The 16269-nt window shown below is 34.1% G+C and overlaps 1 long non-coding RNA gene across 1 annotated transcript in view; it reads right to left on the bottom strand.

The window, feature by feature from the left end:
• Nucleotides 1-16269, bottom strand: part of LOC309621188 — a 1076444-nt gene that overhangs the window by 6841 nt on the left and 1053334 nt on the right. The window contains exon 2 of the long non-coding RNA XR_014239801.1: nucleotides 10-1936. This is a non-coding gene — a long non-coding RNA (uncharacterized lncRNA). The remainder of the gene's footprint in view (nucleotides 1-9; nucleotides 1937-16269) is intronic.

Here is a 16269-nt window from a genome sequence, read left to right as displayed (position 1 = left end):
GCCCAATGCCTGCTTTTAAGATGCTTATAATCTAATCTAGTGAGGAAGACAGAATACTCAACAGATCACAATGTATTAAATATATAAGAGCTACTGTAGAAAGAAGAAAAAGACTCTGACAATAGTTATATAATGTTGTTGATAGTATAGGCTTTGGAGTCCTAAATTTTAACCCTTACTCTGCCACTTACTGTGTGATTTTGGACACAGTTTAAACTCTAAGTCTCCATTCCCCAGTTTTCATATCCAGTAAATGAAGAGAGCCCTGAATGATAGTTTGAAAGATAAGCATTAGCATGGTGATTGATATACGGTACATACTCAATAAAAGTTAGCTTAACAAAAGTTGGGATGTGAGGAGAGGGGGAATATTTGATCATTTGATATGTATCTACAGAGTTCAGCAAATAGAGTGAGGGGACATGTGTAGTCCAGATACTGGAAAGATCTTATGCTAAGATGTAGAAAGAACAAAAATCCATATACCATGGCTATAATAACTGTTATAGGGAATAGGGGAAGAAGGAGAACATGGACTAGGGGAGGAAGATAATTCTGGAGAGGTAGTTTGGGATTAGCTGACTAATTAAAATAAATAAGATGCAGGAGTTGAGGCTATCCCCAAGATTTTCATTTTGTCCATGTGGATAGACAGTGATGACATTGCCATATATCATCAAGTACAGATACTATCTATTTCAAGACATAACAGTAATTTAGTAACATCTTTTCTGGGGAGTGAAAGTACATATTACATTTTGCTATTCTCCAAAAATCACTTATGTTTACAAATATAATTATATATATATATATATATATATATTCTCCTTTTAAGTACCTTAAAGTATGAGGAGAAAGGTATTGTCTTTCAGCTTGATACATTCTTGAGCAAAAAATCATAATAATAAAACACATTCATTGAGTGTTTAATATGTGTCAGAAATTGTCACAGGGTCCTTATCTCTTAAATCTTTGAAACAGCCCTACAAGCAGTATTAGCTAATTTACATATGAGAAAATTTAGAAAGCATTACCAAGATTATTTTATAATCTTCTAACATTGATTTTTGTCATGCCTCAGACTTAGACAATCCTTAGAAGGATTCAACAGAAGTAAGAAAGTCAAGGCATTATGATTGTTCTCTATAAGACTCAAACAAGGAACAGAAGTCATGGTATTTTTTACAGCCACATGTTTAATAAAAGAGGCCATTTTTATTAGAAGGGAAGCTAATTAGCAGTACTGTTTCACTTTCTTTTCTTGTCCCATTGAAATACCCATGAAAATATAGACAAATGCTAATTTAGTTATTTTATGATCTCTAGAAGAATCACCAGTGCAAATGAATAAAACTAAGAAAGCAGACATGGACAGTGTCGGAGGCAGTTTTCCCTATGTCAACTACATGTCTCTGCACCCAAGTATTAGGGTCTGGATTTCTAACCAGAAATACAAACAACATCACTGTCCTAGCATGGTAGCTCTTTCTAATGTCTCTCCATTCATATCTTTGACTTCCATCCATAATTAATCATTCCTTCCACATCAGCATTTTTGTCAGCTTTATTGAGGTATAATTGATATATAAAACACTGAATATATTTAATGTATACAATTTTATGAGTTTGGGCATATGCATACACCTGCGATACCATCACTACAATCAAGGTAGTAAATATATCCAACACCTCCAAAAGTTTCCTTGTGTCTTTTATTTTGTAGTACGAGTACTTAACATGAGCCCTACCCTCTTACGTTTTTAAGTGCAGAACAACATACCATTAACTATAGGCACTGTGTTGCACAGCAGCTCTCTAAAACTTATTCATCTTGTATAGCTAACTTTATTTTTTTAATTTATAATTTATTTTATTCACTTAGTACAGTAAGAACACCTTTCCATGCAATTAAATATATTTCTACAGGATCTGTTTTCTTTTTTTAACATCTTTATTGGAGTATAATTGCTTTACAATGGTGTGTTAGTTTCTGCTTTATAACAAAGTGAATCAGCTACACATATACATATGTTCCCATATCTCTTCCCTCTTGCATCTCCCTCCCTCCCATCCTCCCTATCCCACCCCTCTAGGTGGTCACAAAGCACCGAGCTGATCTCCCTGTGCTATGTGGCTGCTTCCCACTAGCTATCGGTTTTACATTTGGTAGTGTATATATGTACATTTATACCCATTGAAGAACAGTTCCTGATTTTCATCTCTCCCCACCCCCTGGCAACCACCATTCTATTTTCTACTCCTATAAGTCTGACTGTTTTAGATATCTTATATAAGTGTAATTATGCAGTATTTGTCCTTCTGTGACTGACTTATTTCAGTTAGCTTAATGCCTTCCAGGTCTGTCCATGTTGTCATAAATGGTAAGAGCTCCTTCTTTTTTAAGGCTGTATAATATTCCACTGTATTATATACCACATTTGGGAACTAACAATAGTAATATAATTAGGTCAGAAGTTAACTGGATAGGCTAATTTCACATTTGTTGCTTGAATATAAAATAATCAGTGCATTTGGATAGAGACAGGAGATAGTCAGAAATGGCCTAATAATTTAAAAGTAATTTCTTATTTTTGTAGTACACTTATCTACTTTCCAAATTTTATAGAATGGGATACTATTGACATTTTATAAGCAAGAGGGTGATATAATCTGATATATGTTGTCAAAATAGTCTTGGTTGCTGTTTTGAGAATATATTGTAGAGGGAGGCATCAGTCATTCAGGAAGGAGATGGTGTTGACTTAGAAATACAATTTATCAGATTACACGGTAGAGTTGATATGTTGGGAATGAGGAAGGAGATGTCAAGGATGACTCCCAGGTTTTGGTCTTGCGTGGCTGGGAACCATCTACTGAGAGGAAAATGACTGAAAGAGAAACATATTTATAAAGGACTACCAAACATTCATTTGGAGGTATGATAAGTTTAACAGTTTTCTGATTGATCTCTGTGGATGTCTCAATGACACAGATGGATATATTAGTCTGCAGTTAAAATAGAAGGAGAAGAAGAGCGGTGAGGGAGTCTGTTTAAGAGAGAGAAATGTGGGATTTATCAGCATATTAAAAGCAGTTAAACCTATGGAAGTAGATGATACCCTCAGAAGATAGAGTGTGTAGAATGAAAGATAAGAAAGACAATTTCTGAGAACTGAATCTCTGAAATTTAGAGATAAGTTAGAGAAAAGGGAGCCAGCAAAGAAAGTCAAGAAATCAAAGAGGAATCAGAGAGGTAAGAGCAAAGCAAGGAGAGTCATATCAAAGCTACTATAAAAGTATTTTAAGAAGAATGAAGTGACTGAGTATGTCAAATGCTGTTAAGAGATCCAGGAAGATGAGACTGGAATAGTGCTTTATAGACTTAGCAAAATGCAAGTTATTGGTGACCTTAGTAAGATGAAGTTAGCATTATTCATCTTGTAAGTAAGAAAATAAAAACACTCCTCGAGTACCAGTGAGTATCCCGCAGGGTAGAGATAGTCTGAATTTTTACTGTAATAATATTTTCTCATGAATTTATATATCTATATATAGCTAGATCCCAGAGGAGAAGGGCATGGGAAAGAGGTTGTAGGGTGATTGTGGAGAAGTAATAGAATTGCAGAGAAAACCAGGGATATCCAAAATGCTACTGCCAACCTTTGGATAAGAAAAAGAATGTTAAGAAGAGCTATCTTTATTGTCATGTGCGAAAGTAATATAACACTACTTATGAACCATAAACATTTTGGGGAACTAAACTTTAACCATTATTTTCATTCAAAAATAATTATTTTTACCATGCACCAGATGTTGTGCTGAGAATTGGACACAAGGTGAATAAGACAGATTTGGAATTTTCCCACTGAGCCTTGCAAGGTAGATAGACAATAGAAAAATAGACAGAGCATAATACCAAAGAGGGAAGTGTTATGATGGAAACTAAGGGAATTTATTTTTTTTCTTCATTAAGACTTAATGATGTATAATTGATATAAAATAAACTGGTATAAAATAAAATTGACATAAAATAAGCATTAACATTTTACATTTGATAAGTTTTGAAATAATTATGCACCTGTGAAACCATTATGGCAATCAAGATAGTAAACATATTTATTATACCCCAAAGTTTTCTCGTGCACCTTGTAATCCCCTCTCAACCTTCCCCACATCCTCCCCATTCCAAGGCAACAACTGCTCTGACTTCTGTCACTATATATTAGTTTACAGTATAGGAATTTATATAAATGGAATCAGAGTATGTACTGGTTTTCTTCTCTGGATGCTTTCTCTCAGCATAGTAACTTTGAGGTTCATTTATGTTATTGCACGTATGAATGGTTTATTCAACTGTACTGCTGTGATCTATTTCATTATATAGCTACACCACACTTTGTTTATCCATTCATATGTTGGTGGACATTTGAGTTGTTTTCAGTTTTTGACTATTACAAATAAAGCTGTTTTGGAAACGAAGAGAATTTAAAGCAGAGCAAAAGGTTGGAGGGAAACTACAATGAGTAAGGTGGTCAAGTAAAATCACTCTATAGATATACAAGCTGATACTTGGTGAATGGAATCAGTCAAATGACACCCTCTACATTATATCTCACATTGCTATTAGTGTTTGTATAATTCAAAATTTGGGGTACAATTTCCTATTTTACCTTCTGTATACTCAAAATGATATCTTGCTAAATATAAATAAGTTAACCTATGATATATTGATATATATCAGTATATTCTCTAAAGTGAAGCTAAGAATATATGGTTTTACAGATCTGCCCTTAACCTTAGAAAGAGTAGTTTCAAAATATAAATGAAATATTTGGGATTCTGTAGTTTTTGCTCATGGAATTCATGACAGATGATCAAATGGTTAAAAGACATTCTTCAAGTAAACTGTAATATGTATTATTATTGATATTTATGAATTTATTTATTATAATATTGAAAGCTTAATTAGAACAATATGAGAAATGCTTTCAAGTCTTTATGGTATAAAAGTTAATTGACCAATAATAAAAAACCAGAGATTTTGAAACATATTAGAAACACATTTTAATGTAATTTAGATGAATTTAACTGAAGAACAAAGAAGAACAAAATAACACCTTGCAAATATTTGTGTTAAAGTGCCATTGAGAAAGTTTTGGAAAGTATGAAGTTTTGCCAGACTTACAGCTGTTGCCTATTTGAGAAGAAGAAACAAAAATTCTGCTCGATGATGCTTAAAAAGTAGGGTAGAAAATATCTTCAGAACTTTTGAGATTTTAATTGATAGCTAGTGCATGAATGTCAGTGAAGCAATGTGTATTTCATTAAAGAGCTCTAGCTTATTAGTTACAAGGTAATATTTTGTGGTAACTGAGCATACCCAGTTCTGAAGTCAAGTCAAAATCTTTCAATTTGTTTCAAATTTTTTTTAATTGAAGTATAGTTGATTTACTATGTTGTACAAAGTTTATTTATTTATTTTTTGGGCCATGCCACGTGGCTTGTGGGATGTTAGTTCCCCAACCAGGGATTGAACCCAGACAGTCAGCAATGAGAGCACGGAGTCCTAACCACTGGACTGCCAGGGAATTCCCTCAAGTGGTATCTTAAATAGTCAAGTTGAGCATATTTTTAAATGGATACTGGTGCTCAAGTGTGTGTATACTTAGGAGATCTACAGAAAAGAATATTTGAATCCAATTCTGTGTGAGGGACATGATTAGCATATCTTTAGAATGTGACATAAAAGGAGAAAGATAAATATTTGGGCAAAGGGAGAGGTAAAGAAGACCATAGACAGTTTACTTAAAATGAATTTAAGATCATACATTTTAACTGAGCTCCAAATATCCATGTTGCATGTGAAATTTTCTTACTCTCCTATTTTTGTCCCCAAGAATACCTGACTTTCACATTAATACAGTTAACTAGAGGTGAATGCTTTTGGACTCACTCTGATAAAGAACAGTTTATTTACATCATAAGAGCGATAACATGGTACCAGTAACTGAATCTCCCCAGTGTCTCACTGTGCACTGAAGATACGTGCCACAAGTGGGACTGTTGTTATGATTCTACAATACACAAATTATAAACTTGAAAAAATTTTCCCCTTCTTCTAGTATGCCAAAAAAATTCCCAATATTTCCATCCAAATATAATGTTAATTTATCTGTCCAAATAGAAGGATCTTTGATCTTCTTAGCTAATTTGATTAATGCAGATAAGAATTATAAAGAAAAAATATTAGAGTATTAGATATCTGGAGTATAAAAGTTGATTGACATATGTAAGCACATGGCAGTCATTCACAATGTCTCCGGAATCATTATTTTTACGTATTGGATCATTTTCACCATCATACATATTCTAATTTTCTGCATTACAGAATGACCTCACTTTCCACTTAACTACCTTGAAATCTCCCTGCTCAACTTTGCAAGAATATTCCTTAAAGATTTGCAGTCATTAGATCCTCTATACGTACTTCTCCAAATTTCTATTGAACACACTCTAATCAGGCATCTGACCCCACTTCCACCAAAATATTTTTATTAAGGTTATCTGTGCATTGTTAAGGCTAATTACTAATTCTTTGTCTTTATCTCATTTTGATACAAATGGTCAATCCTTGCAAGATTAAATGCTTTCTTCACTTTGTTTCTGTAACACCATACTCTTCTGACTTTTCTCCTAGATTATTGGCTGTTTTCAATTTCCTGTCCTCATCCTTACTTATTGACCTACTTCTTGATTTCAGAGAGTCTTAGATATTTTTAGTATCACTTTTCCCTATGTGTACCTACTTCTTTGTTAAATTCAATATTTTCATGGTTTTAAATAATATCTATACACTGATAATTCTAAAGTGTCTGAAAAATCTTTTCATTAAACTTGAGATTTGAAGTACTAGCGATTTAGATGTCTAAAAAGTATTTAAGGACTTCCCTGGTGGTGCAGTGGTTAAGAACCCGCCTGCCAATACAGGGGACACGGGTTCAAGCCCTGGTCCGGGAAGATCCCATGTGCCGCGGAGCAACTAAGCCCGTGCGCCACAACTACTGAGCCTGCACTCTAGAGGCCGCGAGCCACAACTACTGAAGCCCGAGTGCCTAGAGCCCGTGCTCAGCAACAAGAGAAGCCACTGCAATGAGGAGCCCGCACACGGCAACCAAGAGTAACCCCCACTCACCGCAACTAGAGGAAGCCCGCGTGCAGCAACGAAGACCCAACACAGCCAAATTAATATAAACAAACAAACAAACAAATTAATTAATTAATTTTTAAAAAGCATTTAAAAGTCAACCTATCTGTACTGGATTGTTCTATTTTCAAGTTGGTTAATCTTGAAACTGCAGTGCATGAAATCCCTTTTTCTCTATGGCTCTAAGTTAGAGTTGTCCAAAAGATGAACTTGCACAAATTGAGGAGGCTATTACTCTCTGAGGAGCATCATGGTTAAATATGGTGATAGATGGGTGGAGAATTTTCTAGTAGTTTGCAGCTTATCCTTGTTCTCCTCTCCTCCATGTCTATCTGTTCTTTTTGACCGCCTGCCCTTGAACTATGTTATGGTAGATCTTTCCCGTTTTGTCACTCCAGATCTAATCTCCTCCTATTCATTTTACCCTTAATAAGTAACATCAATGGTCTCCTTTGTTCTTTGAATTCTAGTTAGTTTGAGTCAATTAATGGCCCTGCCAGAAGATTGGACGATAGTAAGAAAATGAATTCATGGTGTTTATTCCTCTGGCTCCCACTCTTCTGGGCTGTCAATGGCTGTGTTCCTCTGAAGAAAGGAACATTTGATTTTGTTTGGAATCCTCCTGCATTCATAGCTACAGAAGCAACCAGAGGTCTTTCTGGTAAGCACTACATTTCTTTTCCCCTTCAGGTCTAAGGTGGTTACATTACATTTTTCCAGTGTTCCTACCACCAGGATTCTCCACCATTGCTTTTTGATTCCTCTTGACCCTGCCCATAACTTCCCCTGTCCATAGTCTCTTCCTTAAACTCTCCACAGTTTCCAGATTTGAATGTGCTATACGTTTCCTATTGGGATCTAGACTAAGATATACTGGATATTTTCATATTAAAGATGACTCTTTCACCCTTTGAATCGTGTTATAATAGGAAGAGCTATATGAATTATGCCCTGTTAATGTGGAATGAATTTAATTTAACTTTTACAACTATATTAGAAAACATCATTCATATAAATATATTTATGATTTTTAAATTTTACATTAATAAGTCTCATAGCCATTTTCTTTTGCTCTTGGTTTTCTCTGTCAATTTTCCATTAATAAAGAAAAAATAAATATGTACATAGTGAGCCTAATACCCTTGCAAAAATGTAGTATGGAGATCTTAATTCTAGTCACAACTCTTCCATTATTAGTTCTATAGCCTAGAGTAATTTAATGACTTTGGAGATCAATCTTTGTAATCTGTAAAAGGAGATTTGAACAAGTTTGTCTTTAGGGCCTCCCAACTCTAACATCTAAGATTCTAAGAATTCTGACATTTAATGTTCTGAGATGGTTAATTGTTAATCAGCAATGGATAATGGTTACATAATTCTTCAATAGAATTTCAATATATATTAGCAGAAACTATGCTGTGCTAGCAGCATCCCTAAACATTTGAGCTTAAAAATATCATAGCAGCTGAAAAGAAAACAAGATAGTAAGATCATATCCTCTCAATTACAAAACACACCAATCCACTCTTCCTCTACAACTAACCTCTTGCTCCCTAGCTAATAATACCATTTCAAAGGGTCTTTATTCCTTTCTATAAAAAGTTTACTTTTATGTAAGAGCAAGAAAACTGTTAATATTTTACCATATGGAGGGTGAAATCAGCAAACTGTGCAATAGGAGTTTTCTACAATCTTTCCTCCCAAAGAACACCAATTTAGACAATCACCCATGAACAAAAGTAATTTTGTAGAAGTCCAGGAGTCTAATGAGGAAGTTACAGCAGACTGTTGGAGAAGAAAGATCTGAGATTAGATGCATTGGAGAGGATAAGGGGAATAGTTTCACTTTAATCACATCACTGCTCCCCCAAGGATCTCATGAGGGACCGTCTCAGCCTGCAGTTTCTCTGAAAGGAGAAAGTGAGTGTGAGAGGAAATGCCACACCTCCCCAGCTATGTGGGACACTGCCAAAGAGTTCTACTACTGTCTCACCCCACCAGGAATATTGAGGTGAGCTTCAAAACTGAGGGGTGGAAAGGAGCTTGGAGAACAGCAGGCAGAGCTTGGAAATTATCAAAGGGACACAGATTCTACTGCTTTTCAGACTCCATCAGAAAGCCCACCCATGAGCCACTGGGGATGCCTCACCTGCAAATCATCCCAACTGGCCCATAGACACACCCGATGCTATGTGGGCATTGCCCATACATATCCCCACCCTGTGACCAGCTACCCATGCATACACCTGAGAGCAGCATATGCAAGCCTTTGTAGATGGCTAGTGAACATGCAGAGAAAAGCCAGCCCAACTTTGTAGGATTGGGATAAAGCACACAAATCTGAGCATTGAATACTGCTTTAGGGAAAACAAATGGGAGGCTGTTCATACCTGGCCTGGCTTTGCAAGATCAAGAAGGTATACACTCATCAGAGTTCCTACCACCCACAAGAGGGAACAAGAAGTGTATTACAGGGATATCCGTAGAAAAGGTCTGATTAAGGCTCAGAATCCCTAGCAGGGCTGACAGCAATTATTTTATTATATAACTATAAGCTGTTTCACATAATTTGCATCATAGCCAGAAAGCAAAAACCTATAGTAGATTCCCAAAAGATAAAGAGAAAGGAATCAAAGCATACTAGGACAAAATCATCAATTCATGAAGGAAGCCAGCAAGAGAGGAAGAAAGGAACAAAGGAACTATACAGCAGCTATAAAACAATTAGTAATATGAAATTAGTGAGTCCTTCTCTATCATTTATAAATGTAAATGAGCTAAGTTTTCCAATCAAAAGACATAGAGTGGATAAATAGATTAATAAAAACAAGATCAAACTATATGCTGCCTCTAAGAGACTCACTTAAGCTTTGAGGACACACATAGGCTGAAAGTGAAAGGATAGAAAATTTATTCCATGTAAATAGAACCCAAAATATAGCAGGGCTAGCTATACTTACATCAGACAAAATAAACATAAACTCACAAACTTTATCAAGGGACAAAGAAGATTATTACATAATGATAAAGGGGTAAATTCATCAAGAGTATGTAACAGTGTTAAAATATATGTACTCAACATTAGAGCACCCAAATATAATAGGCAAATACTAACATATCTGAAAGGAGAAATATATAGCAAAACAATAATAGTAAGGGATTTCAATATCCCACTTTCAAAAATAGATAGATCAGCCAGACAGAAAATCAACAAGGAAATAAGGTACTTGAATTATACTTTATATCAATGGACCTAATAGACATATATAGAATATTTCACCCAACAGCATCAGAATATACATTCTTCTCAAGCACACGTGGATCAGTCTCTATGACAGATCATATGGTAGGTCACAAAACAAGTCTTTGCAAATTTTTGAAGATTGAAATCATACCAGGTATTTCTTCTGACCACAGTGGCTTGAAAAGAAATCAATAATGGGAAAATTGGAACATTCACAAATAATTGGAAATTCACAACACAGTCCTGTACAACCAATGGGTCAAAAAAGAAATCAAAAGGGAAATAAAAAATATCTTGGAAGAAAGAAAAATGTAAATACAACATACCAAAACTTATGGTATGCAGCAAAAACAGTTCTAAGAGGGAAGTTTATAGCAATAAATGCCTACATTAAGAAAAAAAGAGAAGATCTAAAATAAATATCCTAATTTTATACCTCAAGGAACTAGAAAAGAACACATTAAACCTAACGTTAACAGAAGGAAGGAAATAAAGATTAGGGTATAAATAAAGGAAATAGAGATAAGAAAAACAATTGAAAAGATCAACAAAACTAAAGATTGGTTTTTTGTAAAGATGAATAAAAATGACATTTTTTAATCAGACTATGAAAAAAAGAGAATCAAAACCAGAAATGGAGGAGGAGACATAATGTGATAACACAGAAGTACAACGCACCATAAGAAACTGCTATGAACAATTAATACACCAATAAATTGGACAACCTAGAAGAAATGGATAAATTCCTAGAAATATACAACCTGCCAAGACTGAATACTGAACAGAAAATCTGAACAGATCAATAATCAGAGTAAGGAGATTGAATCCGTAATCAAAAACCTCCCAACAAAGAGAAGCCCAAGATCTGATGGCTGTACTGATGAATTCTCCGAAACATCTGAAGAAGAATCAATATCAGTATTTCTCAAACTTTTCTAAAATATTGAAAAGGAGGAAGAACTTCCCAATTTATTTTACCAGACCAGCATTACCCTGATACCAAAGCCAGATCATGACACTATAAGAAAACTATAAACCAATATCCATGATTAACATACATGCAAATATCCTCAAGAACGAACTAGCAGACAAATTCAAGAGCACGCTGAAAGGAACATACTCCTTGATCAAGTCAGATATATCTTTATGGTGCAAAGATGGTTCAACTTAAATCAATAAATTTGACACACCATATTAATAGAAATAAGGATACAAATTATATGATATTCTCAATAGATTCAGAAAAAGCATCTAACAAAATTCTACATTCTTTCATGATAAAAACTCAACAAATTAGTTATAGAAGGAATGAATCTCAACATGATAAAGGCCATATATGACAAGCCCACACCTAACATCATACTCAGTGGTAAAAAGCTGAAAGCTTTTCCTCTAAGATCAGGAACAAGACAAGCATTACCACTTTACCACTTGTATTCAACATAGTACTGGAAGTTCTAGCCAGAGCAAATAGGCAAGAAGAATATATAAAAGTCACCAAATTGGAAAGGAAGAATTAAAATTATTTCTGTTTGCAGATTACATGATTTTATATATAGAAAGCCCTAAAGACTCTACAAAAAACTGTTAGAACTAATAAGTTTAGTAAAATTGCTGGATACAAAGTCAATACAGAGAAATCAGTTGTGTTTCTATACCCCAAAAACAAACTATCAGAGAGAAATAAAGAAAACAATCCCATTTATAGTAGCATTATAAACAATAAAATAGTTAAGAAAAAAAATTAACCAAAGCAATGAAAGACCTGTACACTGAAAATTATAAGACATTGATGAAAGAAATTGAGGAAGACATAAATGTAAAAGTATATCACGGTCATGGATTGGAAGAATCAATATTGTTAAATATGTCCATTTTACCCAAAGCGATATAGAGATTCAGTGCAAAATATCAAAATATCAATGGCATTTTTCACAGAAATAGAAAAAAACAAACCTAAAATTTGTTTGGAACCCACAAAAGACCCCAAATAGCCAAAGCAATCTTGAGAAAGAAGAACAAAGCTGGAGGCACCACACTTCCTGATTTCAAACTATATTACAAAGCCATAGTAATCAAAATAGAATTATACTGGCATGAAAACAGACACATCGACCAACAGAAGAGAATAGAGAGCCCAGAAATAAACCCAAGCAAATACGGTCAACTCATATTTGACAAAGGTGACAAGAACACACAATGGGGAAAGGATAGTCTCCTCAATAAATGGTGCTGTGAAAACTGGATATCCACATGCAAAAGGATGAAACTGGACCCTTATGTCACATCATTGTCAAAAATCAACTCTGAATAGATGAAAAACTTAAATGTAAGACCTGAGAAAAGGTGAAACTCATAGAAGAAAACAAGGAAAAACCTTGACATTGGTAGTAGCAATGACTTTTTGAATATGACACCAACAGCATAGGCAATACAAGCAAAAATAAACAAGTGGCCCTACATCAAACTAAACTAACTAAAAAGCTTCTGCACAGCAAAGGAAACAATCAACAAAATAAAAAGGTAACTTATGGAATGGGAGAAAATATGTGTGAACCATACATCTTATAAGGGGTTAATATCCAAAACATATAAGGAATTTATACAACTCAATAGCAAACATAAATAAATAAGTAACCCAATTTAAAATGATCAAAGGACCTGAATAGACATTTTTCCAAAGAAGATATACAAGTGGCCAACAGGTACATGAAAAGAGACTCAGCATCACTAATCATCAAGGAAATTCAAATCAAAACCACAATGATACATCGTCCTCTCACACCTGTCAGGATGACTTTTATTAAAAAGAGAAGAGATAACAAGTGTTAGGATGTGGAGAAAATGGAACACTTGTACACTGTTGGTGGGATGTAACTTGGTACAGCCATTGTGGAAAACAGTATGGAGTTTCCTTAAAAGTTTGAAAATAGAACTATCATATGATCTAACAATCCCACTTCTGGGTAGATATCCAAAGGAAATAAAATCTGCATCTTGAAAAGATATCTGCACTCCCATGTTCACTTCAGCATTATTCACAATAGCCAAGATATGGGAACAACCTAAGTGTCATTTGCAGATGAATGTGATTATGTATATAATGCAATGTTATTCAGCCCTAAAACAGAAAGAGATCCTGTCATTTGTGACAGTGTAGGTGAACTTGGAGATCATTATCATAAGTAAAATAAGCCAGACAGAGAAGGACAGGTATTACATGGTATCACTTCTATGTGGGATCAAAAATAGTTAAGTTCATAGAAGAAGAGAGTAGAACAGTGCTTGCTAGGGGCTGGAGTTGTGAGAAATAGGGAGATGTTGGTCAAAGTGTGCAAAATTTCAGGTTGATACTGTATTATGTACTTTATATTTGCTAATAGCACAGATCTTAAATGTTATTATCACATACAAAATGGTAATTATGTGAAATGATGGATATCTTAATTAGGTTAATTGTGGTAATAATTTCACAGTGTATAACTATATCAAAACATCACGCTGTACACCATTAAATATATACAATTTTTTATTTGTCAATTTTACCTCAATAAACCTGGAAAATTTTTCAACTGCTATAGTGGGGTGTGTGTGTATGTGTATAATTTGTAATCTGTTACGTCCTTTAATTGCATTTATTATGATGCAAATTCCTTACTTTATGCTTTGTCATTTGAAACATTCTTTTTTATTGGCATTTTTAGTTTTTTCTATTTCTAACAGGACTGATCCTTTTACTTGTTGAAGCTTCTGACTAATTTAGGATGGATAGTTTTCTTAACCGTTTATAATTTTGAATTCTGAGTGCATCTTCAGTAATGCTCTATATGTGGAGATTTTTCACACAGTTTTGTTCAATTGTCCCTTACGAGGTATTTTGTATTTGTATGGCTCTATGAGTGTCACTCGTCTGACACCACATATTGTTCATTTTTCTATTTTAGGCTTCATTCTTCTGCACTTTGAGCATAACTTCATATTCCAAATCTACTCAAAGCACTTATGCCTATTTTAAAAATTGAGATGTTTGTTTTCTTATGTTTTAGTTGCAAGTGTTCTTTGTATATTATGGATACAAGTCCTTTATCCTATATGTGTTTTTTAAATATTTTGCTCCACTCTGTGGCTTGATTTTCATTCTCATAACAGATTCTTTTGCAGGGCAGAAATTTTTAAGTAATTCAAAATTATCAATTTTTCTTTCATGGATATTGCTTGTGTTGTTGTACTTAAATAGTTATTGGCAAAACCAAGGTCACCTAGATTTTCTCCTATGTTATTGTTTAGGAGTTTTTTAGTTTTGCATTTTATATTTATGTCTATGATGAATTTTGAGTTAATTTTTGTGAAATGTGTGAGGTCTGTGTCTGGGTTGTTTGCTTGCTTGATTGATTGATTGATTGCATATGGATGTCCAATTTTTCCAGCACTGTTTGTTGAAAGACTTTTATTTCTCCACTGAATTGCCTTCTTTGTGAAAGATCATTGTATTATGTTTGTGTGGGTTTATTTCTGGGCTCTCTATCCTGTCCCATTGATATATTTGTTTTTCTTTGGCTAGTACCACAATATCTCGATTATTGTAGCTATTGGGTTGGCCAAAAAGGTCATTTGGTTTTCCATAATATATAATAAGTCTTGAAGTCAGGTAGTGTCCATCCTCCAATTTTCTTATCCTAAATATTATGTCATCTAGTCTGGGTCTTTTGCCTTTCCATATAAACTTTAGAATCAATTTGTTGATATCCACAAAATAACTTGCTGGCATTTTTATTTAAAATGCATTCAATCTAAGATCAAGTTGAGAAGAACCGGCATCTTGAAAATATTGTCTTCTCATCCATATACATGGAACATCTATTCATTCATTAGCTCTTGGATTTTTTTGGTAAGTTTTGTTTTTGTTTTCTAGTTTTGCTCCTATAGAACTTGTATATATATTTATTATGTTATAGTTATACCTAAGTTTGTATTTCTTTGGTGTTAATATATAAATGTATTGTGTTTTATTAAATTTCAAATTCTAACTCTTCATTACTAGTATATAAGAAAGGATTGGGCTTTTGTATATTAACTTGGTATTCTGCAAACTTGCTGTAATTGCTTTTTAGGTCCAGGAGATTTTGTTAATTCTTTGGGATTTTCTACATACACAACCATGCCATCAGTGAAAAAAAGAGTGTTTATATACTTTTTCTCAATTTATACCTCTTATTTCCATTTCTTGACTTCTTGCATTAAATAGGGATTCCAGTATGATGGTGAATAGGAGTGGTGAGCATGGGCATCCTTGTCTTGTTCCTTATCGTAGCATGAAAACATCTAGCTTCTCACCATTAAGTACGATGTTACCTGTAGTTTTTTTGTAGAAACTCTTTACCAAGTTGAGGAAATTCCCCTGTATTCCTAGTTTGCTGAGAGTTTTTATCGTGAACTGGTGTTGGCTTTTTCCAATTAGTCTTTCTGCATTTATTGATCGGATCATATGATTTTTCTTCTTTAGTCTGTTGTTGTGATGGATTATATTAACTGATTTTGAAAGGTTGAAGTAGCCTTGCATGCCCGGAATAAATCCCACTTGGTTCTGGTGTATAATTATTTTATACATTATTGGACTTGCGTTGCTAATGTTATGGAGAAATTTTGCGTATATGTTCATGAGAGATATTGGTCTATAGTTTCCCTTTCTTGTCTTTGTCCAGTTTTGATATAAGGGTAATATTGGCTCCATAGAATCAGTTTTAGAGTGTTCCCATAGCTTCCATGTTCTTGAAAATTTTGCAGAGTAGGGGTGTAATTTCTTTCTTAAATGTCTGGTAGA

This window comes from Balaenoptera borealis (assembly GCF_965194805.1).
Source record: "Balaenoptera borealis genome assembly, chromosome: X".
Classification (NCBI taxonomy): Eukaryota; Metazoa; Chordata; class Mammalia; order Artiodactyla; family Balaenopteridae; genus Balaenoptera; species Balaenoptera borealis.
This window is presented reverse-complemented; position numbering and strand designations above follow the sequence as displayed.